Below are 14,641 nucleotides of genomic sequence, written 5' to 3'. Positions count from 1 at the left end.
TTACTGTGGCTCTGTTTACATATTTAAGATATTTGACCTGTGTTCTAAAACAAATGTACAGATAAAGAAAAGTTAGTATTGGCACTGGGGAGATGGCTCAGTGGTCAGACACGGCCCCTGAACACACCTAGGGTAGCCCTATACTGCTCCTTGGCTTGGTCTTGAGAATTTGGGGACAATTAGACAGGCTGTAGTGGCCTGCAGCACCACAGGGTCCAAGCAGTTCTACCATGGAATCAACAACCTTAGTAGTCAAATATTGCATTGATGAGCTTCAGACTCCCTAAGCACTATTTGGGAGACTTTACCTTAAAAGAAAAATGTGGTCTTATATACACAAGAGAATATGATAAACTCTAAGAATAGATGAATTATTGTTATTAGTGACATCATGAATAGAGTTAGAAGATAAAGTTTGAGAACAAATGACAAATACCCAATGATCTCACTGATATGTGGGAAATAAAGAAACAAAGGATGAGAACAGAAGAAACTGATCCAAAACTAACCCTTGGATCCAGACCGTAAAACAGGGTTAGCCACAGTCGGAAGGCACAGAGGGAACAGAGGGTGGAGCAGGCCCCATAGATGGTGGAAGAGGTTATTTCAGCACTTCTTGGGGTGGGACTGGAAGGCTGAGCCAGAGCTGCTTAGTTAAATACTACAATATTAGTATCTATTGCAAAATCACAAGATAATAAAATTTAATTATTTTCAACTGTCCCCAAACTTAAAAAATATATTCTTTGTATGAGAGACATTAAAGGCCAAATTTCTATGTGGAAAGGGCATTCTAATAAAAATGAGGAGCATTTTGATTAGGAAAGGTGAAAGGATACTAAAAATAATCAACTAACTGTACCAAAATATTTGTTAGATAGTGCTTAGGGTAATGTGGTATTAATATGGAGAGAGTTATAATTTATTAGTCTTAAGTTGTTTTACTCTATCAGCTTATTTCTCCTCAAAATTTAGGAGTGAATGCAAATATGTGTTTGAGTAGGGAAACAAGAATCTTAGAACAGATTTTCCATGACAACAAAAAATTTCTGTGTTTTTTTTTTGGGGGGGGTCATATATAGCTGTGCTTAGGGCATGCTTCTGGTGGACTCGGGCTAACCATATAGGGTGCTGGGGATTAGATGTGGTTTTACTGCATGTAAGGTAAGCACCCTCCCTGCTATACTATTTCTTTGGCCTCAAGAGAAAAAAAGTTCTTAAATTGCTCAAAGCAAACAACACAGGAGAATGAACACATTCTGGTGTTGTTGCTCTAGGCAGAAACTTTTAATGAGTTCATTATTTGAGATTGAATTTTTTAAAAGGAAGCACTGTAGCAGTGTCCTCCAGTTGTTCATCTATTTGCTCGAGCAGGCTCCAGAAATATCTCCATTGTGAGACTTCTTGTTACTGTTTTTGGCATATTGAATACATCACAGGGAGCTTGCCAGGCTCTGACTTGAAGGCGGGATACTCTCGGTAGCTTGCCAGGCTCTCCGAGAGGGACAGAGGAATCAAACCAGGTCGGCCATGTGCAAGGCAAATGCCCTACCCGCTGTGCTATTGCTCTAGCACTTTAAACAGGTAGAAAGGGATATTTGAGTATTTCAAATTCACTCTCAAATTCCTTCAAACTTTTCCTCATATGCCACTGCTGTCTTCCCTGACCATTCAATTTAAAATCATATTCCTAATAAAAAATAAAACAAAATTACATTCCTTGCCTCTTAACCTTTCCAGCTCTCCTTTCCCCTATAACTAACACCATGTGACATGCTTTACAAAGTAAAAGAAAAATTACTCGTGATCTACAAAACTCTTAATGACAGTTTTCAGTATTTGTTGTTTCAACTCCAAACCCACCACCCATATCAATGGCTGTTCACCCAGCTTTGGGGTCCTGATGATTGTATATGATTTTACCTCAGGGAATTCATTTTGGGTCAGATAAGTTATATTTTTGGATTTATTTTCTCTTGTTAAGTTTCACCGGACAGCCAACACACCCTAAGTTCTTTCTCAGATATATTCCTCAAATCAAGCTTTTCCTTCTTGTTTTAGTAAGGGCCATTCCAACGGTGATGGGTGGGGGGCATTCAGTGTCTGCTTGAGTGCCTCTGGCTTGCAAGATATGAATTCTGTCCCACTGAGCTACCTCCCAGGCTCTCTCGATTTGTCTCATCATTATTTTTGCTTCCAAGCCCTTTTTCTCCAATTTAGTGGAAGCCACTTTGAGGGTACTCAAAACGGAAGCAAAGCAGAAAAGAAATTCTCCTAATTTAAGTCACTTTGTGAACTTGAGAAATCTAGTCAGTTATTTACTTATTTATTTATTCCTTTTTTTAGTCTTTTATTCTCTCCAGTAAGAGAACAGCACAGAGTCTCCTGCCTCCACGCCTGGCTGTCCTCACCGGGGCCCCTTGGAGGAGGGTGGGATGAGTTTCCTTCCCTGCCCTGAGCAGAGCCCTGCAGCTGAAGACCTCTGATTCTAGCCACAGCCATGCTTAAGACCACTCTCCACACGTTCAGAAGAGCCACACATATGAAGGAACCCGCAGAGGAACCCAGGTGTGTGGAATCTGAGGCTTATATCTCCAAGCCTGCTCGGATCGGAACTGGGCCTCCTCCACCCAGATCCCCCATCTTCCAGTATGTAGGCATTACACTCACCAGCTGTTCCCGGTGCTGTGTAATCCCATCAATGGCCAAGACTCAGAGACTATAAAACCCAGCTCCCGAAAGCATGTGACCGCATTTGTGGCCATGCAATATCTTATCTAGTTCTTACTCTGGAGATCCTGGCAGGCTACTGGAAGTATCCTGCCCAATGGCAGAGTCTGGCAAACTCCCTGTGGATTATTCAATATGCCAAAAACCAGTAACAATGATAGGTCTCACTCTCCTGATCCTGAAAGAGCCTCTAATGTGGCACTTTCTAAATCTCAGGGCTAGCACTCAATGCCTCTTTTGCAAACCACAGCACCCAAAAGGAGAGAGAGAACAAAAGGGAATGCCCTGCCATAGGGGTGGGGTGGGATGGGGGGCTTTGGGGGTGGGAAGGATACTGGGAGCATTGGAGGTGGGGAATGGGCACCAGTGGAGGGATGGGTACTCAATCATTGTATAACTGAAATCCAAGCAATAAAATTTGTAAGGTCAACAACTGTACCACATGGAGTTTCACTAATAAAAAATTAAAACACACACACACACACACACACACACACACATGTTCTCTAATTCTTTTCTACTGTGGTCTGTTATATATTCTTTGGAATATATGCAAGAGTGTAATTTGTTAATTTATATAAATGTTATTCCTATGATTTTGACTGTACGACTTTTCTTTCTCTAATATTATTGCTCTATCAGGAGCCCCCATGATATATTCAATTGAATAACAAGGTTAAGGTCCTTGTCTTGTTGCTTATCTTTTGAGGAAAGAAATCAAGTTTACATTGTGATAGTAATTGTAAGTTTTTTTAAAGATGTTCTCTACCAACAGTTGAAAGATTTTATCTGGGTGGTCTGAATTTATATTTCTTCTTAAGAAGATTCTTCAGTAATAAGGTAAATTATTTTGACTTAAAGTAAAATCATTTTATCTATGGAATAAATGCAATTTTTCATTATGTATTAATTTTCATGTTGTCAGATTTAGCTTTCTAATATTTTAATAAGAATAGTTGTGCCTATATTCATGATAAATATTTTAATTTTCTTTGTATTTTCCTTATCAGGTTTTTGTGTTAGTATTGTTCTTGGCTCATAAAATATACTAGAAAATATTCCTTGCTACTCTAGTTTATGAAATGTTTCTGTAATATTTTATTTATACTGTGACTAATTTATACAATTTTTCTGGGAAATCTTAAAACAAATCAAAACAAAACAAAAAATAAAATCTCAGGGCTAGGACTAAGGAGACGTTACTGCTGCCAGCTGGGAAAATTGATAAACAACAGGATGACAGTGATATTTTTAGGGCTGAGGGGCCACTCACAGTGATGCTTGCTCAGTAGTGCCAGCCCCGAGTTTTATTTTCTTATTTTCATTTCTAGAAGCACTCTGACTTTTCTGCCTCCTTAGACCTGTTTCCCCTCCGCCCCCCCAATTCCCTTTCATTTCTCGTTGCAAACTGGTTAATATCTCCCTGAACTTATTGCTTTTGGTAATATCTTTAAGTTGCGAGTAAAATCAGAACACACCATCTTTTGAGTATTTGCAACTACTTTACTTAGAGCGCTTGGGTTAATTCACATTTTCTCTTTGTTGAAAAGCGGGTAAGTTAGGGGTTTCAAGTAATCTAGTAAAGGCAATTGATCATTTAAAATCTCATCTACATGAGAAATTGCTTATCAGATAGATAATGAAATGGTTAAGGGGTGGGCACAGCAACACTAAAAAGGGGCCACAGGAGTTGCAACTCCCTCTTTGACTTCTTAGCTGTGCCCATGCAGAAGACAAGAAAACAGCAATTCTCAGGCCAGCTGGAGTGACAGTATAGAGGGTAAGGGGCCTTGCGTTGGTGGACCTGGATTTGATCTCCGCCACCCCATATGGTTCCTGAACCTGACAGAAGTGATCCCTGAATGCAGAGCCAAGAATAAGCCTTGAGCATTGCTGGGTATGGGCCCCAAGTAAAAAATGTAGCACTGTAGCACTGTCCTCCCGTTGTTCATGGATTTTGCTCGAGTGGGCCCAGTAACGTCTCCTTCAACTTGTTACTGTGTTTGGCATATCGAACACATCATGGGTAGCTTGCCAGGATTTGCCCTGCAGGCAAGATACTCTCGGTAGCTTGCTGGGATCTTCAAGAGGGGCAGAGGAATTGAACTTGGATTGTCAGCCAGGTTGGCTGCATGCAAGGCAAACACACTACCTCCTGTGCTAAACAAAAATCTACAAAACAAAAATTCTTATCCATGTGGCCTGAGAACCAAGGAAAGACAAAGGGACAAAGAGCCTGGGGGCTACAGACCTTGAAAAGCATGTCCCAGAGCCCAGACACATGCTACAGAACATTAGTGACAGACTCCAAAGGACAGTCATGGACTAGAGACAGAACCAGCAGAACAGCATGGATCAAAATGGCAATCATGGGAACCAGTGTGAGGCCTGGACAAAGAACACAGGGAGATCCACAACTTATCTTAAAGTTATTAAATGTATAACTATCACATGGAGAGTTTACATACAAAATTCAGGACCCACAAAAGTGTTAAATCAGTTTTTCAGTAACAGTTTTTCCAGCATTACACAATATCTTCTTAGTACATAGCACTGTTCTCTTTCTGGTTGTGGTGTCTATGTCCCTTTCACCTTTTGTCTGTATGCTAAGTTTATGCTATATATATATTTTGATTTTTGCTAAGACAGCACTCTAAAGTACGTTTAAATGTGTTGTGGTTGAAGAACAGCAAACAGTGCAGCTTCAGAATACGTCACTCGGAGTTCAGGATATATTATCCCTACATATACCCTTCAGGTATACTTTGAGCTTAGGCATTTTAAAAACTGCACATGCAGAAAGAGGCTATTTTTGAACTCCACTTATCTGCCTAAGCGAATATCTTACAAAAGGAACTACAATGTCATCAATCTCCTTTGGGGAGGTTTTATAAGCTAGGGAAGATTAATCACAGGAGAGGAGACTAGAACTGACACTACACACACACAAACTGTCACAAATGATGACATATCCTTTCTGTTCTTCTAAGGGTCTATTCTTTCCTCAATATTTACTCTCTCTTAAGGTGACTGTGCCCCACTCCACATTTCTTTCCCCAGATTTTGAAGGTATCTAAGTCTAAAGAAGAAGAATGATGTGGATGGAAAACAAAATTGTTTTATTTATTTATTTATTTATTTTTTCATTTTTTATAATTTTATTTATTGAATCACCATGAGAGCAGTTACAAAGCTTTCGGGTCTAAGTCTTGGTCATACAATGAAACACCCGTACCTTCACCAGTGCCCATTCTCCACCCCCAACAACCACAGTAAACCCCCATCCCACACCCTCCCCCTACCTGTGGGGCAGATGATTTCCACATTACTCTCTCTCTACTTTGATCACATTCAATATTTTGACACCAGACCCACCATTATTATTTGTTTTTTTTTTTTATCTCGCTATCTTTTTTTTTTTTATAATTTATTTATTTATTGAATCACTGTGGGAAAAGTTACAGAGCTTTCGGGTTTAGGTCTCAGTCATGTAGATACCAAACACATTTCCCTTTACCAATACTCATTTTTAACCCCGAACCCCAATAGACCCCCACCTCCCACCCCTCCCAATTCTTGTGAGGCAGATGAGTTCTAGTTAATACTCTATCTACTTTGACTAGATAGATTATTTCGATAGAAGATGCACAATTATTGTTTAGAGTTTACGACCCACCCCCCCCGGCAATCAGACATGCTGAAACAGCGTTGTGAAATGATTTGCTTTCTACAACGTGGTTTAAGAATAAAATGATGTTTTGAATTTCTGCTATTTTACTTATTGACCCTGGAAGAATTTCTATTAAAAGTTAGCTAGTTAAGAGATTGGTTTCTGTGCCCTGGAGTCGTGGCCGTGCCGGAGAGCCGCTCGTGGGGGGCAGCTGGCGACCTCGGTGGGGCGTGGGGGACGGCCCACAAAGCCCCCCTTCCCATGAGGTCCCCGCCGCTCCCCCGAGCCCGGCTCAAGCCTGCTTTCCACAAGGCTCCCGTGCGGCCGCCATCTTTCTTTCCAGAGCTGTTTTATTTATTTTTATATTTCAATACAATTTGGTTTGTAAATGGTCTACACCATGTTTATGGGCATTCCTTTGGCTATGTTCAGTCGTAGGACCAAATCTAATTGCACTAACTGCAAGAGAGGAAATGCAAAGTTGGAAATAGAGTGCCCAGGAAAAAGACAAGACAGAATTTTGTTGTAAAATAAAAACAGCGTGTTGTATAATAAAAAAAAAGATCGTTCTGGAAATCTGAAAGTCCAGGGTCCTTCTATCCAAACAGGCATGGCAACTGTAGACAAGTGTCTTTCACCTCTCTTGATAAGCTTGCTTTCCACTACAATCTTTGCTTTTCCATTTGAATGAAAATTATTTAGAGTCTATTTTTTTCAAGCTGCACTTTGCATTTGTGTTTAGAATTACTTTAATTTCCAGGTGTTTGATTTTGTTCTCCGTGTCTGTGTGTGATTCACTTCTATTCTCAGTGCATCGTGGTCTGAAAAGATTATTGATACTATTTCTATCTTCCTGATTCTATTGAGGTATGTTTTGTGGCCTAGCACATGGTCTATTTTGGAAAATGTTCCATGTGCACTGGAGAAGAAAGTGTATTCTTTCTTTCTGGGGTGCTAATCTCTGTATAAGTCTATAAGCCCTCTTTCTTCTATTTCTTCCTTCAAAGCCAATGTTTCCTTGCTGAGTTTTGTTCTTGTTGATCTATCCAAAGGTGATAAGGCAATGTTGAAGTCTCCGGCTACTATTGTGTTGCTAGCAATGTCCTCCTTAAAATCTGCTAGCAGATGATTTAAATATTTAGCTGTTCCCTCATTAGGTGCATATTCATGTAAGAGTGTAATTTCTTTCTGTTGTACGTATCCCTTGATGAAGAGAAAATAGCCTTTGCTGTCCCTTCTAATCCTTTTCAACCTAAAATTGATGTTGTCAGATACTAGTATGGCCACCCCAGTTTTTTTGAGGGAGCTGTTTGCTTGCAGGATTGTTTTCCACCCTTTAACTTTGAGTCCATGTTTTCTCCGACTGTTGAGGTGAGTTTCTTGTAGGTAGCAGAATGTTGGGTTCTGTCTCTGAATCCATTTTGCCACTCTCTGTCTCTTAATTGGTGAACTTAGACCGTTGACACTGAGAGAGATTATTGTTATGGGGTTTTGTGTCATCTTTCTGTAAGGGTCTGCTGGTGCTTGTTGGGTTTGTCTTGTCTTATAGTAGCCCCTTTAGCCCTTGTTTTAGGTTTGGTTTTGAGTCAATGAAATTCCTGAGCTGCTGTTTATCTAGAAAATAGTGTACCATTCCTTTGAGTTTGAGTGAGAGTTTAGCCGAATAGAGTATTCTTGGTGAAGCATTCATTTCAGTGAGTTTTTTCACTATATCCCACCATTGCCTTTGGGCTTGGAGGGTTTCCTCTGATAGGTCTGCTGCAAATCTAAGGGGTGCTCCTTTGTTTGTGATTTCTTTCTTTGATCTTGCTGCTTGCAGTATTGTGTCTCTATTGGTGGCATCGATCATTCTAACTGTGATGTGTCTTGGAGTGTTTTTGTTAGGGTCTCTTTTAGCTGGCACCCTTTAGGCTCCTTGAATCTGAATTGCTGCATTGTCCAGCTCTGGAAACTTTTCAGCAATGATTTGTTTAACTGTGGCTTTTTCACTGGGACTGTTTCCCTGAGCTCCTGGCACTCCAATGATTCTAATGTTGTTCCTCTTGGAATCATCTCCTAGGACTCTGGATTCACTCTAGAGCTATTTTGAGGTCTCTTGCCATTGTTTGTTTTTGTCTGTTGGCTTGGTGCAGCTGATCTTCCAGGTCACTGATTCTGTCTTCAGCTATGGCCATTCTACTGTTGAGGGCACAGATTGAGTTTTTTATTTCATCTACAGAATCTTTTATTCGTGACATTTTTGTGCATATCTTTCCAATTTCTGCTCTCATTTCTTCCCGATTTTCCCATTGTTTCTTTCATGTCCTCCTTTAATTTACAGGATATCTCTCTCACTGTTTTATTGAGTTCATTGAACATCTTCATGACTTCATATCTGAATTCTTTTTCAGAGAGGTCCTTTAGGTGAGTATCTCTTACTGAAGCTTCTGGCCTCTTTTCATCTTAGATCCCACGTGGTGGGGACTTGCGTTGTTTCTTCATGTTGGTGTGTAGGTATGGGATCTGAGATGTTACACTAGATTTCTTGGTATGAATAAACTACCTGCAGCTGCGTGAGCGTCGGATGGCCAGAATTAGGCCACGCCCACTTCTGAAGAGACCACGCCCCCACAGGAACCTGCTGTGTGTGAGGGGTACTAGCTGGGAGGGGAAGAAGACCAGCACAGCATCAGGGAGGAAGAGGAAGAGGCTCAGGGCTGCTTTTGTCCCAGGATCCTAGAGTACGCCTGGGGTGCTTGCATGGCGAAAGCCAAGTACTGGGTTCGAATACTGGTGGGTTAACTGACCTGGGAGGGGAAGAACACTGGCACAGCTTTGGGGTTGAGTTTCCCACCCTGCCCCAAGCAGAATCCCAGCAGTCCAAAAACCTCCAGAACCCAGCTGCAGCCATATTCAAGATCACTCTCCACTTGCTCAGATGAGCCTCATGCATAAGGAACCAGCAGAGGAACCCAGGTATGCAGGACCCGTTGCTGAGATCTTCAAGCCTGCTCGGATCAGGACTGGTCCTACTTCACCCAGGTCCCTAGTTTTCCAGTAGCTTGGCAGTCACACCCACAAACTGTCCCTGGTGCCACATAATCTCATCAACGGCCAATATCCAGGACTATAAAACAAAGCTCCTAGAAGAGAGCAACACCTGTAAAAGCTATTAGAGTACACCCCAAAAGCCTTCGTCCCTCTCTGAGAGCCCGGCAAGCTACTGAGAGCCCGGTAAGCTACTGAGAGCCCGGAAATCTACTGAGATATCCCGCCCATATGGCAGAGCCTGACAAGCTACCCATAGCGTATTCGATATGTCAAAAACAGTATCAATAATGGGCCTCGTTCCCCTGACCCTGAAGTAGCCCCCAATATACTATTGGGCTACGCTAGCACATGACAGGGGCAAATGGAGTTGTTACTGGCTCCTGCTCGAGCACACCAATGATCAACGGGATGACAAGTGACAAGTGATTGCCACTATTTACACCCCCATCTTTCCATGATTCCCATGGACATATCACAAATTTTTTTTAATATTTCCTAAAGAGGCTTAGCTGTGTTGTTAATGGATAAAAAAGCTGGAAAACAAGGACAAACTGCTAAAAGTAAAAGGAGAGAGTACTGTTTCTTTGAGCCCATATTTGTTTTAGACAAAATTATGACATGAGCAGTGTTTATCTATGACAAGATTCAACTCTTTCCAGCCACTGATCATTCACCTTTCTCAGTATTCTTTCTTGGCCTCAGCTACTCATCACTTTATTGTAGCAAACATCTTTCAAAATCTGATAAAAACTTCAGGTGAACTTTCTCTGTAAATCATGTTCAGAGGGTTTCCTTAAATTGAAAAAGTATATTATGAAATGGAAAACAGTGATTGGATAAGTTTCAAAAATCTGGGATAATATTTTCAACCACCTTTTAAATTGTAAAGATAATATATTATTTTTTGATACCTAGTAGAGTACTTGGCATATTGTATGTGTTACCAAACACATTTAATAACTGTCAAATCTCTTCTCTCTCCTTTTTCAGTGCATACATAATTTTTTTTTCAGTTTGCCATATTTCTTTTCAGATGGTAGAATTGGGAGAAGAAAATATAAATTTATTAACTGCCATATCCCTGGGGATAGCAAAGGTGCTATATTAGTTATAAATATATCATCTCTCTACTCCAAAGCCACTTCTTTTAGTTTTGCATTTTGATATGTAAGCTGGATCCTTTGTCAGGAGAGACCTTTAAAGGGATACTATATGATCCAGTAGGGAGTATAGCTTCTTTTTTCCATTCCATCACGTATGGATTTCGTCTTCTTTTTTTTTTGTGGCAATATTTTTACTGACACATGAGAGTCCCAGTGAAGTTTTTTTGACACTTTGGTGAGAGTTTCCTTTAGAATAATGTCTTGCTCTTGACACTCAAGAGAACTTCACTTAGTGGTTCACTGAATTTAGGGAGTCCTGAATCCCAGACTTTGGGTTTAGAAGAGGCTATATGAAGCTGCTCAATCTCTTTGGCATGTAATTCCTTATATCTAGGGTTAGTATTTGTTTTCTGCATTCCTAATTCCATTTTTCTTACTTTTAGGAATTAGTTATCACATACTAGTGAGAACTTAGTTTAAAACTTTCTTGTTTGAGTTTTTTTGCGTGGTTTCTGTCTTTTGACTGATCTTATTTTATTGCCTGATATAATTTGTTGTACTGAACTGCAATTCTAAGCGAGGCTCTGGATGTGATGATTGGAGATCTAAGGCAAGGAAGGATGGGGGTATTGAACCAGAGATAAAGAATAGACCTCGTTTGCTCACTGTTTATCTATTGACCCTATTCTTTCACCCTTTGACAAGGGCCTAAAGCTTGCTTCCTCAGTATATCATTCATCACACAATCACCAAAAGATTCAACCCGGTCCCTTGACACAGCAGCATTTCTTGTCTGTGACCTCCACACTGTATAAGGGAGGAAACAAAAGGGTTTAGATGTAACCCCTCAAAGGTCACTAATCCTTGCACTCGGACAGTATCTATTCTCCACTAGACTATGCTCTGTGTCCTCTGTATCTTCTCTTTTTTCTTTCTGAAGAATATGATACTGCCTCTTACCACAAATCACAGTCCTCTTCTAAAATGTGACTGAAATATGAGAGAATAAAAGAACACTCATAATAAGATAGCCTCAAAGCAAATTCAATTATCAAGAAAACATCTAAGAAATAGATTTGTTTGACCATGGAAATGATAATAACCCTCATTTATACATTGAGAAGAATAAAAATGGTAGAAAATAGGAAGCTTCTTTAATCAAGCAAAGTCTTTGTGGTTGTGGCTGATAAATATGCAAAAGCAGTTTAAAAAATTTTAAGACACAGAAAAATTGCCACATATGCATCCCTAATAGCTGTTTTTAGGTTATAAGAAGGGAATGAATTTGTTAATCAAGTATGTCAGGGGCTTAAAGAGCTATGCAGACATTTTGATAATATAAAATAAGAAATTAATGCTTAAACTCCTATTTTCAAATTAAAATATTTCTGGTAATTAGTATTATTATATTCATTGAGTTAGTCAACACCAGAAGGCAAGGAAAATCTTAAAGTTACATGAGATGCTAACAGAATGGTACAAAATTCAAGATTCTTTCAAGAAACTTATCAAGTTCATACAGAAATTCTACTTCTCTAGTAAGAACTTTTCAGTTTTGAAAAGATGGGTAATTTTACCAACTTCACAGCCTGGCTATTCCTGAACACTCTCTTAACCCATCATCTTACAATTATTCTTATTTATAGTTATCTTTTCTTATTTTGGGGGGATCTAATTGAAAACTTATTCATATATACATATGTTCTTGATTAGAATCCAAGTTAGAGATTTTTGTATTTATAATTATAGATAAGTAGATGGATATATGGCTGTATTACACTTGCTTATTCATTCTAGACTTCTTGAATGCCTACTACTACTGCCATGCCCCAAGGAAATAAAGATGAATCAGATATTGATCCTACAAAAGCAGAATGGCAGAATGGTAAGAAGTCTGCTCTCACGAGACTGTCGGTCTGGTAAGGGAGACAGAGCATGTGAGTAGCTGCAGGAAAAAAAAATATAGAGATAGATTGTGTGTGTGTGTGTGTGTGTGTGTGTGTGTGTGTGTTCGAGATACAGGTTATCAAAAACATGGGACAATTTGTTCTTCCTTACTTTACAGATCAGGAAATGAAAACACAGATATTAGGCAATTTGCTAACACTCATACAACTAAGAGAGAAGACTCTCACTGCAAATATAGGAAACATATTTATAGGGGTCATAATCTTAATCCTTGCAATCCATTTGCAGAAAACATGTTTCCATTTCCTGTGTCTTCTATTTCCTTTAAAAACATTCTTACCGTCATTTTTTTTTAAGTCTTCACCATAGAGTTTAGAAAACTCTAGTGTGCTGGGCATCCTTCCCAGACTTGTCTTTAATGGTGCAGGTGAATTTCCCTGATTCATAATTGTGTCTGGTTCAATATGAGGGCTAGGGATGAGGACCTCATTCAGAGATCTGAAGCACTAAAGTAAGGTTTCTCTCTGTCTCTCTCTATCTCTGTCTTTTGGTGTCTCTGTCTCTGTCTTCTCTGTCTCTGTCTTTGTCTCTGTCTCTGTCTCTCTCTCTCTCTCTTCTTTGCCCTCTGCCTTTCTCTCCCTGTATCTATCTATACATTTAAATCCCTAGGGAGTTTTTGGGTTTTTAGGGGAATAAAACGCATGTCTGGGGTTTAGCCTTAAAACTCTTTGGCAGAACATATTAACGAGGGCTAGAGAGATGCTACAGGTAGTAAGGTGCTCACCTTGATCACCCTTCAGGTTTCACTTTTTCCCCTGTTATTTAAAGGTCTCACTTTGTATTTGTTCTTGTGATTTCACCTGAAATAATAACATGAATTGTAGGTATGATTTGCATCTTTTCAAATGTGAATTTGCCCATAATTTCCACTTTTAAAGGCCATTGCTTGATTATCCAAGATTTGGAGCCAAATCTTTGTGATAAAGTTCCTTTGGGGGCAGGTATCAGGGCCATACTTGGTGGTACTCAGGACTTACTCCTGGGTCTATGCTTAAGAGTCACATCTGGCAGGTCTTGAAGGGAGGGATCATATGAGGTCCCAGATTCAAATTGGGGTCAACCATGTGCAAAGCACTGTCACTGTCACTGTCCTCCTTTTGTTCATCAATTTTCTCCAGTGAGTACCAGTAATGTCTCCATTGTGAGACTTGTTGTTACTGTTTTTGGCATATCAAATATGTCACAATGAGCTTGCCAGGCTTTGCTGTGAGGGCAGAATATCTCGGTAGCTTGCCAGGCTCTCTGGCAAGGGCAGAGGAATCGAACCTGGGTCCACCATGTGCAAAGCTATTGCCCAAGTATCTTAAACACTATACTATCTTCCAGCCCTAAAGTTCCTATTTAAAAGCAGAAAGAGGGCTTCTCAGTAATTGAGAAGTGTTCTATCTGTAGTACAGGATACAATTTGGTGTCATTTCTTAGATTCCTGAACATAACAGCAACCCTATGCCTACTTATCAGCCCCAGACACTAAGTTTTTATTAACTAAATAGGTTTTCTGATTTTTACGATATTTTTTTCCCTTAGTTACATAAATATAAAGTAAATTCGCCTTCCTTAGTTTTGCAGATCACAAGTGAAAACAATTAAACCTGGATGACACCCTTTTTCAGAAAAATGGGCCATTGTTGTGAGGATTGGTGTCAAGGGAAAAGCATGTAGCAGTGAACTAAAGGAAAGGACTGCACTGCACTGTAGCACTGTCCTCCCATTGTTCATCGATTTACTGGAGTGGGTCCAGTAACATCTCCATCATGAGACTTCTTGTTACTGTGTTTGGCATATCCAATACATCACGAGTAGCTTGCCAGGCTTTGCTGTAAGGGCGAGATATTCTCGGTAGCTTGCCAGGCTCTTCGAGAGGGGCAGAGGAATCAAACTCGGGTCAGTCGGGTCGGCTGCATGCAAGGCAAACGCCCCACCCAAAAGGAAAGGACTATCACCATCCAAATGCATTTATTAAATATTTAACCATGTGAGATATTGTAAAAGTCAAATATAAAATTTCAAGAACAAATACAATGTAAAACCTTAAGAAAAACAGGAAAAGAGAAACCTGAGAGTGGTCAAGAAGGAAAGCATGCTGGCTGTGAGGGCACGACTGCACAGAAATCTCTTTTTATTTCTGGTTGAAGAGGTA

General features: G+C 39.9%; 1 protein-coding gene across 1 annotated transcript in view; it reads right to left on the bottom strand.

The window, feature by feature from the left end:
* The window catches only part of CPA6 (carboxypeptidase A6), a 287,513-nt gene that overhangs the window by 139,331 nt on the left and 133,541 nt on the right, over nt 1–14,641 (bottom strand). The gene's annotated exons all lie outside the window — the stretch shown is intronic.

This window comes from Sorex fumeus, unplaced genomic scaffold, assembly GCF_029834395.1.
Source record: "Sorex fumeus unplaced genomic scaffold, SorFum_2.1 ptg000002l, whole genome shotgun sequence".
Taxonomy (NCBI): domain Eukaryota; kingdom Metazoa; phylum Chordata; class Mammalia; order Eulipotyphla; family Soricidae; genus Sorex; species Sorex fumeus.
The sequence above is the reverse complement of the archived record's forward strand: the minus strand, read 5'-3'. Positions and strand labels throughout refer to the sequence as shown.